An 11,222-nucleotide genomic window follows, 5' to 3' on the forward strand; every position below is an offset into this window, starting at 1 on the left:
GGAGACCGGAATTAGGAGATCGGGCCAGCGTGGTCACTTTCCGGTCAGAGCTCTCTCCCTGCCTTGCAGATAGCCACCTTCTTGCTGTGTTTTCACATGAGAGAGATCTCTCAGTCTCCCTCTTCTTCTCTTAGAAGGCCATGGTCAGTTACCTCCCGAAGACCCTATCTCCAGCTATAATCACATTAGGGGTTAGAGCCTCAACATATGAATTTGGAAGTGGTTGCAGACACAATTCAGTCCATAGCAAAATGTTATGGGCATTTTCAAATTCACTAAATACCACCAAATTGCTCTCCGGAGTGGTTTACCCATTTACGCGCTCATAGACAGGCTACGTAGTTACCATTTCAAATAGGAAATCAAAGAAATCAAAATGTTACACTTCTGTAACATTGTGGGGACACAAATTGATACCTGAAATTAGAAACTCATAAGACATGAATGTGAACGGGATTCCAGATTCTAGAAACCCTTAAATCATAGACCATAAGGAACCACACCCCTGGAAGTCACCTGAAGTGATGTGCGGGCAATGTCATAATCAGGCAGAGAGACTACACAAACACCACACGACTGATGGGCATACAGCATTTCCCAGACATCTGCACGGAAATGAGTTCAGTTAGAGCACCTATATCATCTCATGAAGGTACTGTTCTATGGAATGCAAGCTGGGAATTACTAGACCAGAGCAAAAGCTGACACCAGTGTGGTGTTTCAGATAGTCACTTTCTCAGCTCCTGGAGCAAACACCACCTCTTACTGATGGCGTAGCGTAAGAAGGCTTTGGTCAAGAACTCATGAGGTGTGAGAGTGCGTTGAACAGAGGTGTTGATCCTTTTCTGATCTGACATTTTGGTTTCTATGACTGGCTTCTTGCTAAGGTTCCAACTAAATGGTACCTTGTAGCCTTCTTTTCAGTAATTGCGTCCCTTGGGTGCATATCTGTTACTCCAACCCTCTAGAATGGGGCCTACTTCGATCTTCCCTTCCTTTCATGGGATGGTCTTGCCCATCTAGCTTGATCTTCTGTCGGCTCCCTCATACAGCACGCACACACCTGCCTCAGTTTCCTCCTTTTTCCATCAATGCATTCTGGCTACCCTTGGTCTGACCCACACTGCTGATGAGAAGACTGGGGACAGGGGCCGAAGGACAGACCCAGCACCAGGTGCTACCAAAAAAAAAAAAAAAAAAAAAAAAAGGCAGAGATATAGCAGGCTAGCATGCATCCACAGAGTTGCTGTAATATTTGTGGCAACTGAAGGAAACACTGTGCCCAGTTGAGAGGACTCTGGTTTGAGATGACATACACAACACAGCAAAGGGTCCCAAGAAGCAGAGAAAAACAGTAACGGCGGGACGCAGGGCACGTCATCCTCAAGGGGGTGAGGCAGCAAAGTCAACGGCATCGAGCAGGTCTGTATGAGGGAGCGGTCTCCACCACCCAGCTGGGGCTCAGGAAAGAGAGATTCAGGCCTTGGAAGGGGAGGTGGGAAAGAAAAGGTCCTTTCAGGAGTCAGAGGCAATGAGACAGCTCACCAGGAACCCAGCATCCACATATAAGAGTGGGAGGTGGGGTAAGAGCCCTGGGACCTAGGCCAAGTCGAACCTCAGTATCAGAACCAGAGCACCCTGGCAGGAGTATGACTACTGTGTAGTCCCCAAAGATGGACTTATGTGTCATTGTAGATTTGGATGGTCCTGGGGAGATGAGGGTGGCCTTCCCTGCAGGGAGAGACCAGTGGGTCAGCCATGGCTGGGAAGAGATGCCATGGCAGAAATGAGCCAAATGGTATGATGGGAACCAGCTCCACTCGGGGGTCTCACAGACCTCCACCCGGGATCCTCAGTCCTCCCATGAAGGGAGCTACGTTTGCAGTTGAGAGACGCAGAAGGAGACAGATGTCAGCAAGAAGAGAAAACACATTGATCACCACGCTTAAAAGCAGCTAAATGGAAAATGTTGGAAGCCGAAATGTTTTCAAAAGCAGTTTGCAATGTTTATATACGCTGCCACAGTCTTATGGTTGTTTTCCAAACGTGGTGCCCTGACCAACGTAGATCTAAGTAGGAATCATATGTTGTATTTCTTAAACTACAAAAGCAGGGGCATTATGTGGGATCTGTTGACAATTGCACAAATGTAATGAAATACTGACAAGTTCTTTGTTCGTGTCAGCATGCTGGGCTGCCTTGCACGGTCATTTCAAGACTTCAATTGACCTTAGAGTAAACTAAATTGAGAGCACTTAAAAAAAAAAAAAAAGCTTACTAAAGAAATACTGTCTTCGGGTTATATCAACCACAAACTTCTATGAGATTCTGGTAGCTTCTTTTATCAGCACCTCTCACAAAGGGTGGAATAGATGTCACATGAAACAGGGGGGTGTTTACTGGGGACCATAATAGGGCTTTTGACATATATGAGCCCCTTTGCTCTTTTCTGCAAGTCAGGCGGTTCAGTGACTTTAAATAATAATAGTAATTATAGTCTATGTCTAGACTGCAGCCTTCCCCCTTTGCATGATGAGAGCTGCGAAAGTCTTTTGACTCGCATGCTCATGATTGCTCTGGAAACAAGAGGAAATATTGGTTGCCATGCAAAGGTTCTCATATCTTTGGGTGGGGGGTGGGGGAGGCAGCACAGCTCCCTGACTCCACAGCTATGTTCGGGTCTGGATGCTCTGTCCCAGGGATACGGGGTGCTGCCCCTGTGCCCAGGCACTACTTTGCATCTACAGATGGGCTGTATTTGATTAAATCGAAGATGCCTCTAATTGTAGAATGTGCCATTATCCTATGTACCACTGATTTTATTTATTTTTTAATATGAAATTTATTGTCAAGTTGGTTTCCATACAACACCCAGTGCTCCTCCCAACAGGTGCCCTCCTCAGTGCCCATCACCCACCCTCCCCTCCCTCCCACCCCCATCAACCCTCAGTTTATTCTCAGTTTTTAAGAGTCTCTTATGGTTTGGCTCTCTCCCTCTCTGTTTTTTCCCCTTCCTCTCCCCCATGGGTTTCTGTTAAGTTTCTCAGGATCCACATAAGAATGAAAACATATGGTATCTGTCTTTCTCTGTATGGCTTATTTCATTTAGCATCACACTCTCCAGTTCCATCCACGTTGCTACAAAGGGCCATATTTCGTTCTTTCTCATTGCCATGTAGTACTCCATTGTGTATATAAACCACAATTTCTTTATCCATTCATCAGTCGATGGCCATTTAGGCTCTTTCCATAATTTGGCTATTGTTGAAATCACTGCTATAAACATTGGGGTACAAGTGCCCCTCTGCATCAGCACTCCTGTATCCCTTGGGTAAATTCCTATCAGTGCTACTGCTGGATCATAGGGTAGGTCTATTTTTAATTTTTTCAGGAACCTCCACACTGTTTTCCAGAGCGGCTGCACCAGTTTGCATTCCCACCAACAGTGCAAGAGGGTTCCCGTTTCTCCACATCCTCTCCAGCATCTATAGTCTCCTGATTTGTTCATTTTAGCCACTCTGACCAGCGTGAGGTGGTATCTGAGTGTGGTTTTGATTTGTATTTCCCTGATGAGGAGCGACGCGTACCACTGATTTTAAAAGCTGCCGCCAGTTCGAATTGTAAAATTGCTATCAACCGAGGCACGTCCTGCTTTTGGAGATGTGAATACATGAACATGGGAGGAGGTGGAGAAGTATCTTAGAGTAGACGAGGAAAAGTGTTTATGCTATTCTGTGCAGCTTCCCGGAGGAAAATGAGCGGGAAGCTTAGCAGAGCCTTGAACTTTTAAAGGCAAAAATAACATTGCAGGAAAAGCTACCTTTCAGTAAAAGTCTATAGGAGCCTGCAGAAAGGACTCGGCAGGTAGGATGAAGGGGTTTCTAGGGATGTGCCCTAGGAAGGCCCCAGGGTCAGTGTCTACCGGGGTCTCTCCGTGATGTGGAGGATGGACCTGCACGAGGGTGGGTGGGGAGGTGTCTGGGTCCTAGCTTGCAATCAGATGGCAGCAGGCGGTCTGCTCCTGGGAGCAGTGATCTTCAGGCTGGGCTTAGGGCCCCTGTAGCCCGTCTCATCACCTGCCATCTCTCCAGGAACCTGTTTCCAGTTCTTCCTCCCTACGACCACTCCAGTCAGAAGCCATCTCTCCTTATAAACTCAGACACTTTTGAAAAACACTTTGCAAAATTCTTTCTCGCTTATTTCTCATGGCATCTGACCCCTTCTCTTCCTGGATGTATTGATGTAAGTCCCTTATGAGCTTCCTCACTCAGGCACCTCTGTTCTTAGCTCTCGCTCTACGCAGGGCAGGGACTCAATAAGAGTCTAGTGTGTTGAACTCATGTTTTCTTTGCAACCTTCCTATATCTTTCTTTACAGGACTTGCCATCAGGCTGACCCATCTATGAGTCCAATGAGTAAATAAACCAACGGGACTGACCTTCAAAGGGAAAGAACCAGAAACCTCTCTCCATGTCAAGGATATTATAATCATGGCCTTGGAAATCTTCCTTCTCCATGATTGGAGCCACTGGTGCTTCCAGTCAAGGCCAGGAAGAGGAAATGAATTCGTGGGAAAGGTGAGGCTGTTCCATTCAGGGTACTAATCTCACGCCCAGGGAACTGCCAGCTTGCAGACCCCCTGTTTGTGCTGACTCTCTCCAGAGATAAGTCTCATATTCGGAAAGCCTGTTAGCAGGTGACCTTGTCCATGGTCTTTCTGATACAGGGGCTGTGTGTTCTCATTTAGGGCCGAGGCCTGGCCCATCCGTTAGCTTTTTTTTTTTTTAATGTTTATTTATTTTTGAGAGAGATGGCACACTGCTTAGTTCATGCCCCGCATTGGTCAAAACAAACAGAACCAGACAAACACAAAAGCTAGGTTTCTGTGTGGAAAAGACAGTCCAGCTCCAAGTGTAATAATTTAGAGCTTCTTCGGGGAGAAAAAAAACCCAGCAACCTAAAACCTAACCCCCAAACAAGAGGCTGTCTGCCCCCAATATGAAAATCGCTGGCCTCTATCTGCAGGAGTTTCCATCAAGTGCTTTCTCAAGGAGAAGGCGCACTGAGTCTGGAAAGCAGCGGTGTGAATACCTGAAAAAGATGAGAAAGGGCCCGCAGCCCTCAGGGAGCAAGGCTCCAGGGGTTCAGAGCTCTGGCTTTGGGCTCAGAAAGGATTGGATTCCGTCTAAACTCTGCTCACTACTGCCTGAGCAGTTTTCGGAAGTGCCTTAGTCCCTCTGAACCGCAGTTTCCCCTTCTGTGGTGACTAGATTACTTATTCTGAGAGCAGACTGTGCCAGGCCCTAGGCTGAGTGGACAGGTTTCATCAAAGCCTAGGAGGTAGGTACCATCGTCACCCTCATTTCACAGAGAAGTGAATATCAGGCCAGGTCATCCTGCCTCAAACGTAGTCAGTCCACGCTTTGGGGGTTATGACCACCACCCCGCCGAGCTGCAGCAAATCGATCTGAAGCACCTGGATCCCACTGGACGCTTGACCAACGGTGGCCGTGACCCACCATCTAACACTTGTCCCCACCTCTGCCACTGGCCAGTCCCGTCTTTTGACCGATCGTGGCATTTGAAGAAAATGAGGAGCTATGAATCCGTTAGCACTGATAATCAGAGGAGCTTCCTCTTGATTATCTATAATGAATCAAAGGTGTCACTGATTTATTGCATGCAGTTTAAATTCCATTTAGGCCGCCGAAAATTAAGCATTGTGAAGCCGTTCCCAATCACATTGTCTCTTGTGTGGCTAAGAAGTTATTAATTTCCTAATCCTGTCTGATATTTCAAACACGGGACGTAGCTACTTTGTCCATACAGAGAGCATCTTTGAGAGGCAGGTATTTCCTTCTTCTGATGGAAGATGACACTCTGTTTTGTCTTCAAAAAGGATGTTCCTGGTAAGTAGCTCTGAAGAGTGTATTGTGAAATGAAGCCAAGGTAGCAGGTAGACTGGCAGCCCAGATATCTGCGGAGAATTAACTTGTCAAAATACAATCCCATTATTAGACACACTGCTTTTGTTTCTCTCCTTTGTCTTTATACCGTTCCAAATTTAGACCAAGTCAGGAAACAAGAAAGGGGGCTGACGGGTGACATGAAGAAGTTGGTAAGTGAAAGTCTATCCTACCGTTGCCGAACATTCTGAAACTCTTCTTTTTAAAATTAAATCATTAGGGGCGCTTCGGTGGCTCAGTCGGTTAAGCGACTGACTTCAGCTCAGGTCATGATCTCACGGTCTGTGAGTTCAAGCCCCGCGTCGGGCTCTGTGCTGACAGCTCAGAGCCTGGAGCCCGTTTCGGATTCTGTGTCTCCCTCTCTCTCTGCCCCTTCCCCGCTCATGCTCTGTCTCTCTTTCTCCTTCAAAGGTAAATAAACATCAAAAACAATTATAAAAAATAAAATTAAAATTAACTCATTAGGGGGCACCTAGGTGGCTCAGTCAGTTAAGCGTCTGACTTTGGCTCAGGTCCTGATCTCATGGCTCGTGAGTCTGAACCCCACATCGGGCTCTGTGCTGACAGCTCAGAGCCTGGAGCCTGCTTTGGATTCTGCGTCTCTGTCTCTTTCCCACCCCCCCACGCCACCCCCACCCCCCCCCCCCCCAGCTCTGCCTCTCTCTCTCTTTCTCAAAAATAAATAAACATTAAAAAAAAAAAGCTAAAAAATTACATCATTAGAACAAACTGTATTCTGGGTGTATGTGCTCTGCCCACACCTGTAAGAACACAACAAAATGATACAAACACATAGAAGACATAAGACACTTAACTGTGTAGTTCGTTATTCCGGTTGTTTTGACAACACACAAAAGAAGACTTGCTGAATTTTAAAAACTGTAACAAACTACGCTGATACGATTACACCTTCAAATAAACAATTGGATGATTTCAGTTTGATTTCTGTGAGCTTAAGAACTTAAAATTATCCCAGCTTCCAGGTGTTCGTTCTTGTAAGTCAAACATCATTTAGCCTTTACGTATTTCTATTCTGTTATCATTCTGTTATCATTTTTCTTATTGAAGTATAATTGATACATAATTGAAGCTCTTAACTCTTGCTGCAAATTGTACCTTGATGCCCTCTGAGCTTCTGTCTCCAGGCCCTGATGGGGGCTCCATGTTCAGCCAAGCAAAGCTGCCGTTTAAAACAGCATTTAAACATTTCTTTTTAATGCTTACTTATTTTGAGAGAGATAGAAAGCATGTGAGCAGGGGAGGGGCAGAGAGAGAGAGGAAGAGAGAGAGAATCCCAAGCAGGCTCCACGCTGTCAGCATAGAGCCCAACGCCGGGCTTGAACTCATTGCGAGATCATGACCTGAGTTGAAATCAAGCTGGATCCTCAAACGACTGAGCCACCCAGGCACCCTGAGAATGTTCATTTCCAAGCTCTGAAGAGTCCAACTCACTAACTGGGAACGCTATAATATGCACTAGGCCAGAGAGCTAACTGTGCACAGCGATATGGCCATGAAATGTGAATGGCTACGATTTCCTGGGTTAGAAATAATGCCCTTTACTAAACTGCCTAGAAAAAGCCATGTTTATTTAACTACATGCTTTCCATCTGACAACATTCGTACCACTAGTTTCATCCAATTGCTTAAATGTTGATCATTTGTTAAATTTGAAAAATTTTAAGTCAATCTTAAAAAGTGACACCATTCTCTAACACATTCATTATTAGTACCGTATAGAGACAAAGAAAACAAGTGGAATATGCTACAATAATGGAGATCATCACAACCACGTAGCTTTAGAAAATATGTGTTTGGGTTTTGTTTCTCTTTTTGTTTTCATATTCAAACCCTTTGTCCAAAATGCAAGTTCCTGCTTTACTTCCTGCAGGCATGGATACATACTTCCTTAGAGCTGTTTCCTTGGGAGTACAGAAACTAGCCAGAGTCCAACCAAAATATAAAATAATAAGGATTTAAGATCAGAAAGGATTTGTGCGCCATCCTGGCTGGGTAGCAAAGACGACAAAGAAGGAAAGAGCCCTGGCCAGCCCCTCCCTTCCAGAGACGCCTGCAAAAAGCCACGTGTCCCAGCCTTTGATGCTCCGTTCCCCAAAAAGCAAATAACAGAAATTATTCTGCACTGCAAGACCGACAGACAAGCGAGCTCCAAAAAAGGAGGCTTCCTCCTGCAATCCAGGTTTTGCTCCCAAACCGCAGGACAGGAAGCAACATGTTTCCACAAACCACTTCCCCAGGAAGAGCTTTCTCCCTCCTTCCTGCCGGGGCTCAGTCCCCCGAATATCACTTGGTTTTATCACAACATGTTTGGATCATATATGTTCCGTTTCCATGTGCATGTCTTTCCACGAACGCTGCAGACAAGCACCAGAGATTTGAGTACACGGATTCTTTCAAAGGAGACAGAGAAACAAGCTTGTATAGATTTGGGAGGTCACGCCCTTTTTGCCCACATGGGAGATTGATTACCTGTTTACAAGTGAGATCTGTGCGGAGCATTCTTCACTGTAGAACAAGCAGTTGACATGATGTTGCTGGTGTTTGCGGAGCCAAAGAGCACGAAGGCAGTAAAGAAAGGGACTGTCACATCAGACAGAAGATGTAATCTGCTCTTAACATTTTTCCTCTTGGCGTGAGCGTACACATTTTATAAGCAGGGGGAAATCCTGCTAAAAGCCCTCTCCATGCCGTTTTACGAACACTGAATAATGGCATGTCTGTGACTTCTTGTACCATTTTCTGTAGCTGAATCCAGTTTGTATTATCTCACAACCTGTTCTAAACTCGAGTGAAACCTGACGTTGCCAAGCTCGAAATTTCACTCCCGCAAAGTGTTCTAAAACTTGTGTTTCTTTCTCTTGTTTCTAAAACACGGCTTGAATGTCTTTGCAGGAGCTTTAGTATTTGGGGTCTGGCTGAAGCGGAATGAAACGGCTTCATGCTGGCTGGAGTTCAGCAGTTAACATTTTAGAAACGGTCTAAATGAGGGAGGGAGGAAGCGCAGCTGAAATAGACAGGAATCTACATTCACGTGGCCATCAAAGGAACAGAGAGCCGGCTGGCTGCGAGGGCCCCCGTGAGCTGCGGCAGGCCTCAGAAGAAATATCCGCGATCCGCAGGAACATTGGCAGGGGCGAGGGGAAAGAAAAGCTTTTCTCGGGGCTACTGTTCGAGGATTTTTCACTGATATACAAAGGGACAAGAGAAACCCATCTCTGACAAGGACATTGCTACATCAAACCCAGCTTCAAGAGACTGCTTAAAATGAGTCTCTGCTGCTCCGCTGCTCCCGGCGGGGTGGGGGGTGGGGGCGCTGATTTACATGCAGGGGGTGGGAGGGGAGCCACGGGGATGGCTCCAGCCCAGCACCCAGCCCTCATGCCTGGAACGGAGCAAGCAGTAGATGTCTAGGGCCTTCGAGAGGAAAGCCATGCCTATGTGGTCTATGCCACTGAAATGCCAGGACGGCCTGGCACGTATGTGAGCACCGTGAACGGGCTCGAGGAGTTCTATCAAAGTGCCAAGGTTGCTGCAGGCTGTGAGGTCAGTTCACCTGTTGCCAGTCCATGGAAAGGGCTGGTGCTTGAGGCCCGCAGCTCTGCAAAGGCTAATGAGGAGCAAACTTCCCTGCAGCTGTGCTATTATTGATGTCTCTCCCAGGCCTGGGGCTGTCGCGCTGAGGAAGGGCACAGAGGCCGCAGGCCAATTACACAGGAAATTTTCAGTTCCCTCACACACCTGGAGGGACGCAGGTGAGGCCGGAAGAACAGGGGCTGCCCACGATGAGGGCAAAGGTGCCGCCATCTCCCCAGTGGGATGACAGAGAACAGTTGCCTCCTGGACAACAGATTAAGGACATTTTCACCTAAGTGCTCAAGATGAGATTTGACAATTTCCTGGCAAGTAACTCAACAGTAAAGAAAATAGTGGATTTAAATATCAATGGTTTTAATAGGTAAAATTAGCTGACCTCTCAGAAAAGAATTGAAATGAGATGGGAAGATGCCTACCTATTTCGAGAACTTGCTGGAAAAGATTTCAAAGGGTTATTGTTGTGTTTTTGTTTCCAGTAATAACAGCTCTACAAAAGCAATGTAAACTATGAATAGAAATAATAATATGTAGTATAATCCAGTCACAGGGAGAATGCTGAAAGCTCATAGTCCCGTTTCCTTTCGGTCCAATTTTAGATTTTCCTATACAAGAGAAATAACAAAGATTATGGCGAAAATTCTTTTTCTCTCCCTTTTGAAAAACATTTACTCCATAATTAGAATTTTTGATTCCATACTAATGAAGTGATATGGATGCAGGGATATTTGAAATTCACAGCTAATTCATAAATATTATCTTGCCAAGAATTTCAGCTCCTACCCCAGGAGACCTCTCTATATGGAGCACAGGACTGAAGCAAACGTGCTTTGGGCGTGGCTAGTTTAGCTTTTTTGCACCTAATGGGGGGTGAACTGACACAGAGGTGAATCCAGCCGAGTCATGGCTGTTCTGCCAGAGGAAGGCTCTGTTGGGGTCCCTTGTGGGTGTCAGGAGACCTTGGTGGGCATTGCTAGAAGCCAAGCCCTGGTGCCAGTGGCTAGGAAATTTGGGGGTGTGGGGGTGTAATCAGGTTTGGAGAGGTAGACAAAATTCTCATTCAATTCTAGTAAACAACTATTTCCCTATTTCCAAAGGAGGTCATGATCATATCGCCCCTGCCCTGAGTTACTCCAGAACCAGAAAACTAGAAATCAGCCCTGTATAGCCCAGAGCCCGTTGGAATTATTCAAACTCTCCAACTGTAAGTTGACTCAGTCTACCTACCCTGCCTTGTCCATTCCCTTCCTGGAAAACCCCACACAGGCTCTAGGTCACGCTCTCCCCTCTTCATTTCTGTCTCCTGATGGACCTGGTACTTCTCATGTGGCCCTGCCTAGCTCAGTGTGTGTGCTGGCTCCAGGCATCTGGGCGTTGAAACTTCTTCCTTCATGAAAGATCATTTCTGTGTCTTATGTCCGGTTCTACCTGATCGAAACAAATCCCCAGTACTTTTAACCCAACAGGGTGACCGTGTGAGGCTGGGTGGTGGGCTCGCGGCCGTCCTGTTCCTGTGCAATGCCTGTGATGGGGGTGGGGCATCCAGGAATCTGCATGTAATTCTGCTGAGGGGAGTCTGAGTATCAGAGCTGCAAACACAGGACGAGGAACACCCAGGTCTGGGAAGCAGGACTGGTAGAATCA

General features: G+C 46.4%; 2 long non-coding RNA genes across 2 annotated transcripts in view; one reads left to right on the plus strand and one right to left on the minus strand.

Moving 5' to 3' along the window:
• Nucleotides 1–8,888, minus strand: part of LOC128777063 (uncharacterized) — a 48,521-nt gene extending 39,633 nt beyond the window's left edge. Inside the window, exon 1 of the long non-coding RNA XR_008422217.1 lies at nt 8,457–8,888. This is a non-coding gene — a long non-coding RNA (uncharacterized LOC128777063). The remainder of the gene's footprint in view (nt 1–8,456) is intronic.
• On the plus strand, nt 575–10,773 carry LOC109248616 (uncharacterized). The gene is made up of 3 exons (XR_002072144.2): nt 575–652; nt 4,378–4,577; nt 10,676–10,773. It is a non-coding gene; the product is annotated as an uncharacterized LOC109248616 (long non-coding RNA).
• Nucleotides 10,774–11,222: the final 449 nt, after the last annotated feature.

This window comes from Panthera pardus, unplaced genomic scaffold (assembly GCF_024362965.1).
Source record: "Panthera pardus isolate Hobbes unplaced genomic scaffold, ASM2436296v1 HiC_scaffold_15, whole genome shotgun sequence".
Classification (NCBI taxonomy): Eukaryota; Metazoa; Chordata; class Mammalia; order Carnivora; family Felidae; genus Panthera; species Panthera pardus.